This window comes from Mobula birostris, chromosome 1 (assembly GCF_030028105.1).
Source record: "Mobula birostris isolate sMobBir1 chromosome 1, sMobBir1.hap1, whole genome shotgun sequence".
Lineage (NCBI taxonomy): Eukaryota > Metazoa > Chordata > Chondrichthyes > Myliobatiformes > Myliobatidae > Mobula > Mobula birostris.
The window spans coordinates 65268829-65283689 of record NC_092370.1 but is presented as its reverse complement, the minus strand read 5'-3'; the positions used below and the strand labels follow the sequence as shown (position 1 = coordinate 65283689).

Sequence of the window (14861 nt, the reverse complement as noted above, 5' to 3'; positions counted from 1 at the left end):
ACTACAATAACTTCCCTTTGTTTCTTAACTTAATGTGAGTGACCACACCATCCAGCTCCAATGAACTCCATTATATCAGTCGGTATTTGCCAAGCTCTGTTATCTATTCACTTACAGCAAAGGATAACCAGCACTGACATTTCTCTCACATCTATGCTGTTGTCCCCAAGGAGCAATACTTTTCTCTCACCAACTACACATTCACAAGCTACCCCTCAACAATGTTAAAGAAAAACATCAGGTTTCCACACATACACTGACAGAGGTGGGGTCAGTTAGTTTCATCAATTACAGCCCACCTCAATCATTAAAGAAGTAATGTCTCTAAAAGGCAGTATCCATCACTAGGAATCACGCCTCAACCCCTCATCAGTCACACCATGTGCTCTTCTCTTGCTGCCATCAGGTGATAAGTGCAGGAGACTTAAGAACAACATGTTAAGATTCAATAGCAGTTTCTTCCCCATTACAAACAGATTCAAGTGACCTGAAAAACCTGAACACCTCCTTTATTTTTTCTCTCTTTCAGTTTACTTTATGGTTTGATTTTCACCAAGTGCCGAAATTTTATGTTAATTTATGTTTGTCCATGTTTGATAATACTGTGCTACTGCTGCAAAAAACAAAATTTTCGTTGTACCTATGTCACGCCAATGCCTATGACAATGCAATACAAAGCAGCATACCCCAACATGTGTTACGTTGTGGCAGCTGACTTTGTTCAGCCCTGTTTGACGAAGTCTCTGTTGGACTACTATCAATATGTTAGTTATTTTAGCACACTATGCAATCAGAAATTTGGCAGGCTTTGTTGGGCCGAATGGCCTGTTCCTGTCAAAAGCTTTCTAATCTAAAAACACAAGACCTACAATACTAGAGGGCTCAACGCATTTGACCACTGCTACACCACCACTACCAAGAATGCCTACCACTCCATCCCACCCCTGCACTTTTGTAAATCTGACCACCCTGCTGTGTTTCTCCTGCCCACATACAGATATAGACCGATGAGGGTTGCACTGGTGAAGAAGACCACAAAGAGCTAGACAGCAGAAACCAAGGACTGAGTTCAGGATTATGTCCAGACATGTTCAAGGATTAATCACTGGACCTAAATGAACATACTGCCTTCACTAGTGACTTTACAAGGACATGCATGGATGAGTGTGCACCCACCAAAACATTCTGAGTCTTCCTCAGACAGAAGCCCTAGATGCAAGAGCTGATTCAAAATTTGCTGAGGACCAGATCTGTGGTACTTAAGGCTGGCAACCCAGAGCTATGTAGAAAATCTAGATACCATATATTTACCTCTGGAAGGCCACTGGAGAACAGAGGCAATTTGAGACTGAACCGGAACCACAAATGGTCACTTGGCTGCCCTGGCAGGGCTTGCATAATTTAACTTCCTACAAAGCAAGATCCGCTAACATAAATGGCAACAACCCATCATGGCTGGATGAACTCGGTATCTATGTATGCTGCAATATAGAACAATTTGACACACCCCATCGTCAAATGACACTGTAATCTCAGTTGCTGAGACTGATGCCTTGGCATCCTTCAAGAGGGCAAATCTGCAGAAGTTGCCTTGTCCAGGGGAAATACTTGGCCGAGTGCTGACGGCCTGTTTGGACCAAATAGCTGCAGGATTTATGGACATATTCAACCTCTTACCTCTGCAGACCGATGTTCCCACCTGCCCCAAAAAGGCATCAATTATACTAGTACCCTGAAGCAAGGTGACCTGCCTCAATAACTACTGTCCAGTGGCACTTACATCAACTGTAATGAAGTTCTTTAAAAGGTTGGTTATGGCATGAAATCAACTCCTGCCTCAGATGACCTGGATCCCAATATGGAGTCACAAAAGGTGAACAATACTTCAAAATAGAATCAAAGTTTTTTTTTCCTGATACTTATTTAATTTTTATATTACCTGGCGTTGCTTATCACTTTTGAGTTATGGTTAAATTAGCTTTTGACACCTCATCGCCCCATCAACTGCAGTTTAACCGGTATTCAACACAAACTACAAAGGTGATATTTCATTGATTGAAATTTTTAAGCAAACTTAATTCCTTTTACCTTGTTCAATGGAAAATTTTAATATCGTCAGAAGCAGAACATTCTCATTGCTCATTACTATCACTTCCATGTCCAGCAGCAACATTCAAAATGATATCACTCATCTTTTGTGAACCTGATCACTAGTATTCAGTTTCATGACAAAAAATACAAATCTATATTCAAAAATTAACATCATGCAAATACAATATAACAAAACTAAATAAATGCACTGCTCCCCTACTTTACATAACTAGAATTCTAAATAAATGATAATATATAATAATAAATGATAATATATGGGGCGGGGGAGAGAATAGGTTGGGGAAATAAATCATTCAAGTGCATCACCAATCGAATAGTCTGTATAGGCCTTGATTTGTACAAAGGAGTTTGGGTTGTACAACAGCATTAAGACAATATTTTTTCATAATGACATGCAGAAATTAAATATAGGTCATTCAAATTGGATATAATTCCACTCACAGCCTGAATAACAGGGGGACATCTATACTGGAGAACCAATTGTACAACAGCAGATGCGTAGATTGGGATGTTGGGTGGGGGCAGGGGGGGGGAAGAGGATGTTGTTGATGGTGGTTTGAGAGGGAACAGAATACAGCAGGATGAGTATTTACTGACTAATTTGTCATCATGAAGTAAACTCTCCTCTTCTCTTGGTTTACAAAGCAGTGCTGTAAAAGTCACTTACCTTGTCTTTCTTGCTTTGTGTTCAGCTGCCAGAATTCCTAAGGCCTGGCAACCCAGTCACTTGTGGCAAGAATAGAAGGCAGCAGACCAACACATTCTGTATCTGAATGGGATGCCCTACTCTGTCCCTGTTTCTATTAAAAACAGAGTATCTGAAAATCTAGCCCCTGCTACAGAGCTTTTTGCATCCAACAGAATCATTTTTTGGGAACTGAGGTTCATCCTACTATGTCAATATTTTTCTATAATGTTTCAATGTCAAATATCATGTGATTGTTGTTCATCATCAGGTTTAAAAATGCTCTTTATTAGCTGCCAGCCAAGATGTGTCTCGGCTAAGAGAAAATTCAGCAGCTTTAATAAATTCAGACAGTATGATATACAATACATTGGATGCTGGAAACTGAGTTCTGAATGGAAGATTCAGAGTATTTCCAGCACGTTTAAAGCAGATTTCTGCCATTCTGCTTTTGTACTAAATGAATGTCATAATAAAGCATTTGTGACTCTCTTTTGAGGCATCAATCATGTTGAAGTGCATTGACGAGGGGCTGCCCTCAAATTAAATTGTATTCTGGAAGAAATAACAACTTTGCTAAGCTAATTATTAACGGTTGAAATTCTATTCATTTTTTCTTTATTAACATTATATGAATTAAGTCAACAGGACTCTATATAACTATCGAATAATGTTTGAAAAAAGTAAAAATGATGAACTTTCAATAATCAAACACTTTCTAACCAATGGTATACTGTTAGCACCTTCCCAGAAGGTATTTCAAATCTGTGTTTGGCAGTCTTATTACAACTGCAATGTATGCTCCTTTAACAAACAGCACACATAAATGGTTCACTAGTGAAGAAATGGCTCACCAGTCAAGAAATCTAAAGTAGTTAATTGCTTATTAAATAAAAGAAAATGGTTCTTAAAGGCAAATTGCATCTCTGATATTAAATCTTCAGAGCTACCTGCTGAATAAAAGAACAGAATACATCTGGACAATTTTCATTCTAGACAAATATAACAAGATCCAAATTCTACAACATGTTGTTTCTCAAAACCAGTAGGAAGCGTTTTCCCTTTCACTGAGAACCTTTTGGAGATGTGAACTGCTTTGTCAGATCCTGGTCACACAGATAAGAATGCTTGTCAGTCGCCTTGCTTGCACAATATTGAATTTGGCTAGAACTTCCCAAACTTCTGCATTAATAAATGACATTATCTATTTACCTGCCGCCCTCATTCCTCACAACGATCGAATTCAGGACAAGAGAGTTCTTCAATAGATACGCTTTACTCAATAACTGGCAAACTGTCTTCCGAACACCCAATGAACGGCACTGCTTCCAATGAAATCATTTGTGATAAAAATGGAAACGTGCAATTCCTGTAGATGACGGGCTCTCGTCCGAACACACATATAGGTAAAGTCAAGCATCGCCATGTGTCACTGTCATTTTGGCCGGCAGACTACAGTTACGGTACTTACATCGCAGCGGCACCGTTTACAGTGATTCTCCCATACTGTTGTCAGAAGCTCTTCATCGGAAAGCATCTCACAAGTTCCCATGGACGCAGTTTATGAAAACACAATGAATATTCGGCAGCAATGCCGCAAATACGGAAATAACACGACACTCTACAGCGCAATGGACACGTTAGGCAGACTACCCGGAGGAAATCATTAAATGAAACACACGTTATTTACTTTATTTGTCAACATTTTATTCCCATCTTTTCTGACAGTGACAGGGTTACATTATATTGGCCATGAAGAACTGATGTGCCTTTGTCACAATATAACCAGTAACGCACTTAACTTTCCCCCCGAAACCTTCCACAGCCATCCACAACTTTGTTTTGGGTATTACTGATTTAAAAAAAAGTTTAACAACTGAAATCAAAATTTGTTCTTTCTTTGGTTTAATTTTTAAAAAGCAACCGTATGAAATAATGGACGCATTTAGGGAAAGGACTGGACTTCAAGAAAAAAGTGCTTTAGCAACAACCTGCAAGAAAAGTTTTTTGTTAAAAAATATAGAAAAGTCTGCAAAACACTTTTGTTGACAATGAAAACTTGCATCAGGTCGTGCTTTTTGTGGCTTGTCACTTCAGCTCAACCAAGCGAAGCACACAGGTTGTGTCAATATCGATATGGAAAAATACACTAATAACGCTTTGCAAATAGAATGAGCACAATAGTAGAATTGTCTTTAAAAAATACGGCTATGCATGCGTGTTAAAAATATTTTTGACTGGCGACAATAACAAAAAAGAAATTACAAAATATACACATAGAGCCAGTTCCTTTTGCCAATGCCGTCACTGACTTCTCACTCTACAGCATGCAAGAACTTATTCTGCAGAATAGAATTTATAAACCATGCTTCTTGGGCTCGATTTTCTTTAAAAAGATTCTTTTAAAAAAAGAATTAAAATGACAAAAAGCACTGAAAAAATCCAGATAGAAAAAAAACCTACTCACCAAGCGCGAAAAATTCAAGAGAGAAAAATAGCGAAGTTTGTAATATGGCGGTGGAAGAAGTAATGAAGCGCCCTCCCTCTGCTTCAGGCAAAGGCACGTGATGCGAGAACCCGCTGCCGGCAACGCTCAATGGATGGCACGGCCACAAATCCCCCCAAAACCAACGCTCGTCTTCATTTATCTGCTCTGCACCCAGTCCGTCGAGCCGTTTTCACGTTTCGCTCAAGCGTTTTACATCCGCTTGCTCTCGCAGCCGCCGCTGCAATCGGCGCATCTCCTGGAGACCGGGCTGCGCATCCCTCAGAATCATGTGGTGCAGTCCGCTGGGTTAGAGGGAGGCAGTGGGGCAGCGCGTTATCTAGGGGAAGGTGGGGAAGACAGATCATCTGCAACTCATCTCACCTTCTGCACTTTCTCATGGGCTGTCCACCTGGCGTCTAAAAATGCAGGGCTTTCAGTTCGTTCAGCCCTGTGTAAACCTGTCACATGGCTTATGCATTTCTAAAAGGAATTTCGTTTTAGCTACTCACTCGGCTTCTGCCGAAATGCATGAAATATTTAATGTTTTGTGTGCGGACTGTTTTTTGTAACAGTGCAATAAATAGTTATGATCGTGTGGCAAGTGGGGTGCAGGAGGCACAAGTGCGTTCTCTCTTGTGAAGCGTGGGTGTGCGGACACGAAATACACCAGCAGCGGAAAATTGCATTCGTTTTTACAGTTTATATTTGTATCTTAACGCATTGATTAAACACTGCACGCTGCACTCCACGCTGATTTGTAGTTTCGGAGTGTGCTGAAGCCAAGAGCCAGCACATGGCCCACAGACATCGATGAAAGGGCTTAATGCCAAAAAGGTGAAACATAATGTTTGCATTGACATCGTTTCAGACGGCGTCCTATATAAATCAAAAGAAAACTTTTAAGAGTTCGCAATTGATAACTGTTTCCCACACAAGAACATGCAATCAAAACGATATATCATGTTCAGACCAACCTTCAATCACATAGTAAGCATCTGACACAAGCGCATGACTACTTGCAATCATAACGTAAACGAGGAAGATAGTTAAAATAACATCGCTTTTAATAGTTTTTTTTTGTTTCTGCTCAGCTTCCTCCTAAATTGACTAAATTTGCAAATTTATTTGATTGTGGACCTAACGCCAATAACATGATTGTCATCCGTCCTTTATAACAGATGCACGTTTATATTCCCTTTGATTTTGTCAAGTAGCATCATCTCAAGCCCAATATAATTAAGCATGTCGCCCACAGATTGGTGTGCTTAAATCGACCTAACCGTCCGCTCTCGTCGGTTCATCTTTTACTTTCTTCAGATATTTTTGCTTTTGAAGGATTGATCATAAAGCGCACATTGGTTTAAAAATAACTACTGTTAGTGTTTTTTGGAAATACTAAAGGGGAGGTAGCTAAATTGTTCATTGGTATGAGAATTGGAATCATAGCCAAAGACATCTATGTGGTTTATTACTGGAAAGACTATTAAAACTAAGAATATAGAAGTACCGAAACAGAATTTGTATTGATTTTATTGTTTGCGTCTATTTTATAACGTAAATGAAACCTTTCTGGCACTGCGTTAAGGGATGCGGCCGTGTTGATAGGACGAGAAGGGTTAGTAGAGAAGGATAATTAGACCAAAGTGTTCAGACACTAATCCAGTCCTTTTATCTAATGTTCCAACAGTAAGCTCTACAGTTCGAGTTATAGCGGCAGACATAAGCTTTGCAGGTTTTTCTGTGCCTTTCAATTGTTTCAGTTTGAAGTGTTCGTGGGAATTGACTCAATGGGTTGCTTTGACCGTAAAATCTTCTTCACATCAACGTCATTAAACAGATTAAGTTCAAAATTCAAAGTAAATTATTATCAAAGTACATATAGGTCACCATATATAACCCTGACATTCACTTTCTTGCGGGCATACTCACTAAATCCGAAGAATAATAACTATAACAAAATCAGTGAAGGATTCACACCAAAATAACAGATTTGGAAACTTGGAACACACTTATTACAAAAGTGCTTTCACTATTTTCAGCAAAACTTACTGTTCATTGACTGTTTATTCCCCTCCATAGATGCTGTCTGACTTGCTGCTGTCATTTTCAGACCAAATGTGGGATTTACTGTTACCTTTGCCTGGAAAACATTACAAATGTACACCACAAATCAAACATACTGGTTCATTTTAACCCTTACATACTGTTCTGGTCAAATTTGACCTGTTTTGACATTTGACAACAGTAAAAACACCCAAAGTGCCATTTTTTAAGCTGAAATTTGATTACTTTTCCTACAGTGACCCAAAATGTGCTGAAATGAAAATATTTAAAAATGTTATACTTTTGTACAGGTGCTACAAATTTTTGTATATTGAGGCTGTTCCGGGTCAAATTTGACCTGTATCTATTGAAATTAATTTTAAATCTCTGAAACATTAACTAAGGATTAATGTACATTGAAGCTGTTCCAGGACAAATTTGACTCGTATCTATTGTAATAGATTTTAGATCTCTGGAATATTAATAAAGGATTAAGCCCCCATTTATTAATGTCAGATAGGCTATTTATACATTGTAAATAGATCTGTGGTTCAAAATTTGGTATAGGCACTTGTTATGAGGGGATTCTTGCGCTGGGTCAAAATTGACCCGGACCATACTGTGAAGGTATAGAATACGAACAGGTTGCCTGAGTTAAGCAGTGGTTCTTCCTTTACTTACTTTCATACTGAACATTAACACCTTTTTATTGGTGTTTAGGGCAGCAATAAAGGTTTTCCTTCTCTGTCTGTCCTTGGTCATCTTCTGTATTGTGTCCCAGGTGTGGTTCAGGGACCTTACTTCTATCTCTATGCTACGGTGCCAAATTGTCTTTGGTCTCCTGCATTTCCTCCACCTTTCAGAGATCCATTGAAGTGCTGTCTTGATAATGGAGTTGGCCTCTCTTCTAACCACATGCCCAATCCATCTCCAATATTTCCTCATTATGATTGTGGCATGGCCTATTGATGGCACTGAAGGAGTAGGGTGTGGCTGGACAGCTTTCCAGGCCAGAAACTATACAGGGTCTTCCAAAGGCTTGTGGTGTGGAATAACAACAGCTAGGCAAGGTCACTTTTTGTCACGTGCCAGCATTCTGACCCGTGCAAGAGTGTGGACTGAACATAGCTCTGGTACAGCTTCACCTTGGTGTGAATGTTGTACTTAGTTGATCCTCATTATGTTGCACTCTGATCTGAGGACAATTTTAGCTTCGCTATGTCTGTACTGGATGTTGTTCTTGGTCCCACCATCTATCTGAAAAATATTGCCCATGTAGGTGAATCTGTTGGTGCTGGAATCTTCCATTATTGTTGATTAATTTTTAATCCTAAAGGAAGGTAGATGACTTTTGAGTTTAGTCATGTTCTTATTATCATATAACAAATTCTCAAAATACATTAAAACTTCTTTGAAGAATTCTTATAACACTTAAGGTTAATTGGGGCATTCACTGTCATTTTTCAGTGCTTGTTAGAGGAAGTTTACCCCATTAAATAATAATTATCTTCCAATGATATATGGAAAGGAGCCCCCTCTGTAATTAACACAGTTAGCCTTGTTTCCTACCTTAATACAGTCAGAATTATGGTATTTCAGAGGGTCCACAGTATATTATGTTCGATTTAAGCCATGAATAGCTAGCTTGAGCATTTTTGACTGAGGCTTTTCACTGTTGACTTTCAGGTTCTCGGCAAACAGCCTGTCTGCTCTTGAAGGCTTGTTACTTTTGAGTTGGGATAAAGCTTTCTTGACTACTTGCTAGTCAGGCCTGGTGCCTAGGATGGCTCATGGATGGATTTCAGGATATTTATATCAAGGATAGAATCATGTTGAGGATATCTTTGAAATATTAGGTCCAATGATTTTTGACTGCCTCTTTGTCTCTGATGATTTCACTGTTGCTATTTACTCTTGATGGATGCATCTGTGCTGAATGTCATCAATGTAGCAAATGTGATGGGGAATGGCCTTGAGTTTTTAGACCAAAGATAGTTTTAACAGTACTGAAGAATCCTGACTGGCTCAACACATCTCTCTATAACCACCGGTTCTTCCAGGTTTTCTCCTATGCCTCCAGGTACCCATGGCATTTTTTATTTTCATTTGACTGAAGGTAAAGCTTCCAATCCAGAAACACCTTTAACTTGCAATTGATAAGCTCCTTGATCGCCTCATCAATCTCATAAAATGAATTCCAGTTCTTCTTTGTAGGGTTTTCAGATATCCCTTATGATGAGCCTCAGAACAGTTGACAGTTGTTTGTGGAACATTATCTGCAAGGAGCTGTTTTGAGAGTTTTGACACTAATCTTCTTGCAGTAACATGCTGACCATGGAGATACTAGAATTTATTAGGTGCCTGTCATGAACACTTTTGCCCCACCCCACCTCTAATAAGGATTCTGTTCTATTCTCCCAATTCTACTGTCTCCATCACATTTGCTACATTGATGACATTCAGCACAGATGCATCCTTCTTCCTAAATCATGACTAGTGGACAGAGCCGTTGACTGTATCTCACTCGCTTCCTGCGCCACTGCTCTCACCTGGCGGGGAGCTGGGGGGGGGGGTGACACTTTGGGGTTCTAACATTTAACTGTTAATCACACTTTGGGGGCACTCCTTTGTTTTTCGTGGATGGTTGCGAAGAAAAAGCATTTCAGGATGTATATTGTATGCATTTCTCTGACATTAAAAGTGAAACCTTTGAAACCCACCTTTCTGGATATGGGAAGGGCATGGAAAGAGCTCCCTTGGTCCTTACATTCCACCCACCAGCTTCCACATTGAATGGATAAATCTTTGTAATTTCTGCAAGCACTAATCATCAGATATACTGCATATTCCCCTCCTCTTTCAGCTTTTTGAAAGGATTGCTCTCTTTATGGTCCATTCTTCCATCTCACATTCTACTGTCTGTAGAATGGCTATTTTGTCTATGACCTCAGGTGAGGCAAATTGGTGCTCTTTCACCTCTTTCTTTCTGACCTTCCAGTGACCTAATCAATCTTTCCATGTGAATTGCTGATTTGTTTGCATGTTTGATAATCAGTGCTGCACTGCAGGAATATTCACAATATGGCTTCTTCTACGGTGGAAAAATCAATGCAGGTTACAAAAGTACTTTGCAGAGGACCTCATCTTCAATTTAGCATTTTGTGATCTTCAGCCCTCAACATCAATTTCTCCTACTGTTTATTTCTACTCGTAACAATATTGGTCAACTCAGCTGTTGGCCTGAAGAAATTAAATATTTAGTGGAACATCTAGCTAGAACAAGTCAAGAACAGTGCATGAGTAGACAAAAAAAAAGTCTTTGTTATTGCAGGGTGGTGGAAGAAGTTTCCTGAATTAATGTTTTCTGGGATAAAGTATTTAAAAAGGGGACATAGCAAAGGCCTTACAGGTAATTTGCTAATCAGTAATCATTTCCAAATAAGAAGTTATTTGTGGGATGTTCTTTAATAATGCAGAAGAATCAACATGGGAACATGGGCTTATAAGAGGAGTAATCTTTGTCCATAAACTGGAGTAAACTGAGCCCAGTGTCTGGCTATACTTGAGGTGAAATGGTCTTCTTCAGCAAAAAAGCAAAGGAATGAAATGGGAGTTATGTCCTGTTTGGGAAAAAGAGTGGTGCCACCTGGATCCTTGGCCCAGAGCTAATGAGAGGTGGGCACAGGGTGGCCAAATGAATCAAGAGAATGAGCCAACTGGATCAAAGTATGAAGTGCAGAACTGATAGGGGGAAAATAATAATGAAGGTTTTCTGGTGTAGACAAATAAGTGAAAACTCAGGAGACTACCAAGTGAGACTGACTGTTCCCTCTTACCTGGGTCAGGGAGAAGGTTCTGTCATTTGTCCCAATTTCAGTGTTAGTGAGAGAGTTGTTTGGGTGAGCTTTGTCCAATAGAATCAATAGAATTCTAGAATTATATGCATATTTGCATTTGATATAATATGTTGATAGAATAAAGTTGCAAGTAGTTTGAAATAATAAGGACTTGTGTGGTCACTCACTAACCTAAGTTAGTTGACCAATGAAATGATCAACAGTATCTGTCATAATTTTGGTTAGTTTTTCATTTTCCATTTGTATAGTTTGGCCTGCCAGCCACAAACCTCAGCTGCCATAAGCAATATAATATTCAGACAAAGCAGCATAATCTGATTCTTACCAATATTCCTACTGTTAAATTCACTTACGCTATCAGAGATATTCCCTTTGTTCTTCCCATCCTTTACCCCACCTTCTCTGAAAATTAATTTATTTTCTCTATCACATCATTATGATGCAGGTTCCCAGAACTGAGCAGTAATTGCGTTAATGTGGCCCAGAAATCATAAATAAGCCGTCAATGGAGCTCACTACTATTCTCAGTCCTACCAGTCCACCCAGGTACTCTTTCCCTTTGATCAGACTTTCCCTTTCCGTAGGTCTATGTCACCTGATCGGCAACAATGAATATATCAATCGAGTCAGGTTTTATAAAAACAATCAAACATTTATTAAACTCTGCTCAATATAAAAAAAAACAAACGAAAATCTTAACCAGAAGTAAACTGCTTGGCGGCCATTTAACAAACCGCCACTCAGTACTAGTTTTTAAAGCAATAAATGCGAAAACAGTTCTTAAAGTGGTGAATTCAAAAACAGTTCTTAGAATGGTAAATTTGAAAGTCCAAGAGATTTATACAGTCAATTAGGAGTGACTTTCCTGAAATAAAGAATTCCTTGAAGGCACGACGCCACTGCCGATCCCAACCGGAACCTGCCTTGTCCGCAGGATTCATGATGACAGAAATAAAATGGTTTAAAGGCACTGACCTTTCCCTTTGGATACTAGATACTGCACAGCCTTTTCTGCTGCTTTTAGCAGAGGCTACCTCATGCAGATCACTCTTGAACAAATTCAATAATGGTCGATCTTATGCAAAACCGTCAAAATCCTTCAGGTTCCCATCTTCGCTCTCCAAAATTACTGAAAAGATACATCAACAAACCTGGCAGCAATTGGTTGAACTGCTGGCCTGACACTTTTGTACCTCACAATAGAATGTAAAACTCCGTTTAAAATCAAAACTGCGTCATAAGGCAACTACGCAGCGGAATGGAGTATCTGGCTGACGTTCTAACTGGAAAACAAAGTGTGTCACCAGGGGTCTACACTTATATACCTGGTGAGAACAGGTTGTCACGTGCCCTCACATCGGTGGGGTGGGGGGGGTTACATCATGTGACCTCCGCAAGACCATTGCATCATCCTCACAAGACAGTCACAAGACATCCATGAGGTATGTAACATCTGTCAGCCACACATGGATTTACCAGGGTTTCTTCTTCCCTCACTTGTCCTTCTTATCCTCTCCTGTCTTTCCATCATCCCTCCTTTGCTAAACTCTGCCCAAGTCACCTATTATCACCTATCAGGCCTTGCTCCATTTACCTCTCACTTCATTACACTGGCTGTCATGGTGTATGCTCCTAGAACTAGACCCAAGCATGGAGGAAAACAGGCTCTCTGTCACAGCAGTTGCTGGCTCCGACTCAACCTGGGTGTGGTAGAAGGTGGCCGCAGTCACAGGAAGTACTGACAATAGCTTGACTCTGCAGATTCCCCAAAAAGTGATGGAAATAAAAGGTTAGACATAGGAAAACCAACAGAGCCTTGGAGGAACGACTGAGTGACACTGCAAGACAAACCATTCTTTCCAACAAAATGACTCTGCTAATACACTAAACAAGAGTCCTCCTTAAATAATCATAGAATGCTGGAAACCAGTGTTGGTCTCAATTAACTGACCATATTTATCAGAAAATAAAGGTCTTAATGACTCAGTAAGACAGCAATTAGTAAATACCGGTGCTTGAGAAACCTAGAAGACCAACGCTGTAGGGCAAGTCAGAGAGGCCCGCAGAGTCATGACAACTGGCTATATTTCCTCCACACAGTCAGTCCTGTTGCAGGGTCATGGCCCAACACATCAGCCATTGCATTGCTTCTACAGATGACTAACTAGCAATTGATGAGGAATACTGAAGACATTACCCCAAGAACAAATAGTAAAAAGAACACAACATCCTGTATCGATGCATTGTGACATCCACATAAAAGTGTGTAATGTTTCCTGAATCATGAAGTTTGCTGCTTATTGTTAAATGTTTGGGCATTATTGTGAGTTATGTCATTAAATTCCTCATCCCTCTCCCACTCAAGATTGCATACAAAATTGTACATTGGTATTCAGATTTCAAGGTAAGTTCTCATTGCGTACAACAGTAAAGAGATGCTTGCTATACAATAGGCTGTTTAATATTCTGATGGTTCCTGTTCCATGTCTGAACTAGAGCCTGCATTAGCTATCTATGAGCTTGCCTCTGGGGGTGTCTGGATCCTACTGCTTGTAACCTCTCAACCATGATGTGCATGAGAATCTTGTTTAAAATTGGTGTTGGGAAGGTTGTTGAGATAGATGCCAAGTATTAGAAGTATTAATTCAATCTTATTTTTTTTAATTAAATGCAGATAGGATATTGAGGCAGGTTAAAGGTGTGAAAACCACTGACCAGATGAGAAAATCTGCGCCACGGTAGCATGACACTATTATAGCTCAGGGCAGAGTTCAGAGTTCACTTCTGGCGTCCTCTGTAAGAAGTTTATACGTCCTTCCCTCGAGCATGTGGGTTTCCTCTGAGTGCTCTGTTTTTCTACCCACAGTCCAAAGACATACCGTAGATTAATTGGTCATTGTAAATTGTCCTGTGATTAGACTGGGGTTAAATAGGTGGGTTGTGGCTGGTGTGGTTCTTTGGGTCAGAAGGGCCTGTTGCGCGCTATGTATCTCAATAAATAAAAATAAATAAATTCTCAGGCAATAATCAAACCTTGAGCAATGCATCTTCCTTTGCAATCCATCTTCTACCTCACAAAATCAAATAAAATCTGCATGCATCACTTGTGTCTACCCATCACCCTGAAACAACCAAAACATTGAAAAACCTGTTGACAGACTTAAAAAAGTAAATTTATTATGTTATTTAGTGATTATTTTAGTGATGAGTGTCGCCCTTCTTATGTTGTTAACTTTAAATGTACTGAAATCATGAGGATTTATTTTATCAAGAGAGTTTTTCTTGAATCTGTGGACACATATAAAGGAAAAGAGCCTGAATTTCCTTTCATTAATCCACATGAAAATAATATATTCTTTGCCCCAGACAAACTATCATAGATCCATGGAAAAAAATCTCATCAAATGGTTTCTGAAATGTTCATATCAAGAGTCTAGGGGCAGTCTGTTGCTGTTAGGGTGATGAGTAGACATAGCAAGTTCAGGAAACACTAGCTGACAAGAGATGTTGAAACTCAGGTAAAGAAAAATAAATAAGCATGCATCTTGTTTATGCAACTGAGTATGAATGAATCCTTTGATGAATATAAACAGTTTAAGGTCAGGCTTAAGAGGGAAATCGGAAGGCCAAAAAAAAGGTATGTGACGTATTTGGTTTACAGAGTTAAAGTTATATT

The 14861-nt window shown here is 39.4% G+C and overlaps 1 protein-coding gene across 3 annotated transcripts in view; it reads right to left on the bottom strand.

Moving 5' to 3' along the window:
• LOC140199564 (RNA-binding Raly-like protein) overlaps window positions 1-5413 on the bottom strand; it is a 1057088-nt gene extending 1051675 nt beyond the window's left edge. For all 3 annotated transcript variants that reach the window (XM_072261891.1, XM_072261979.1, XM_072262074.1), the window contains exon 1: window positions 5265-5413. The gene's annotated coding sequence lies outside the window, so the exon portion shown is untranslated. The remainder of the gene's footprint in view (window positions 1-5264) is intronic.
• Between the last annotated feature and the right edge of the window lie 9448 nt (window positions 5414-14861).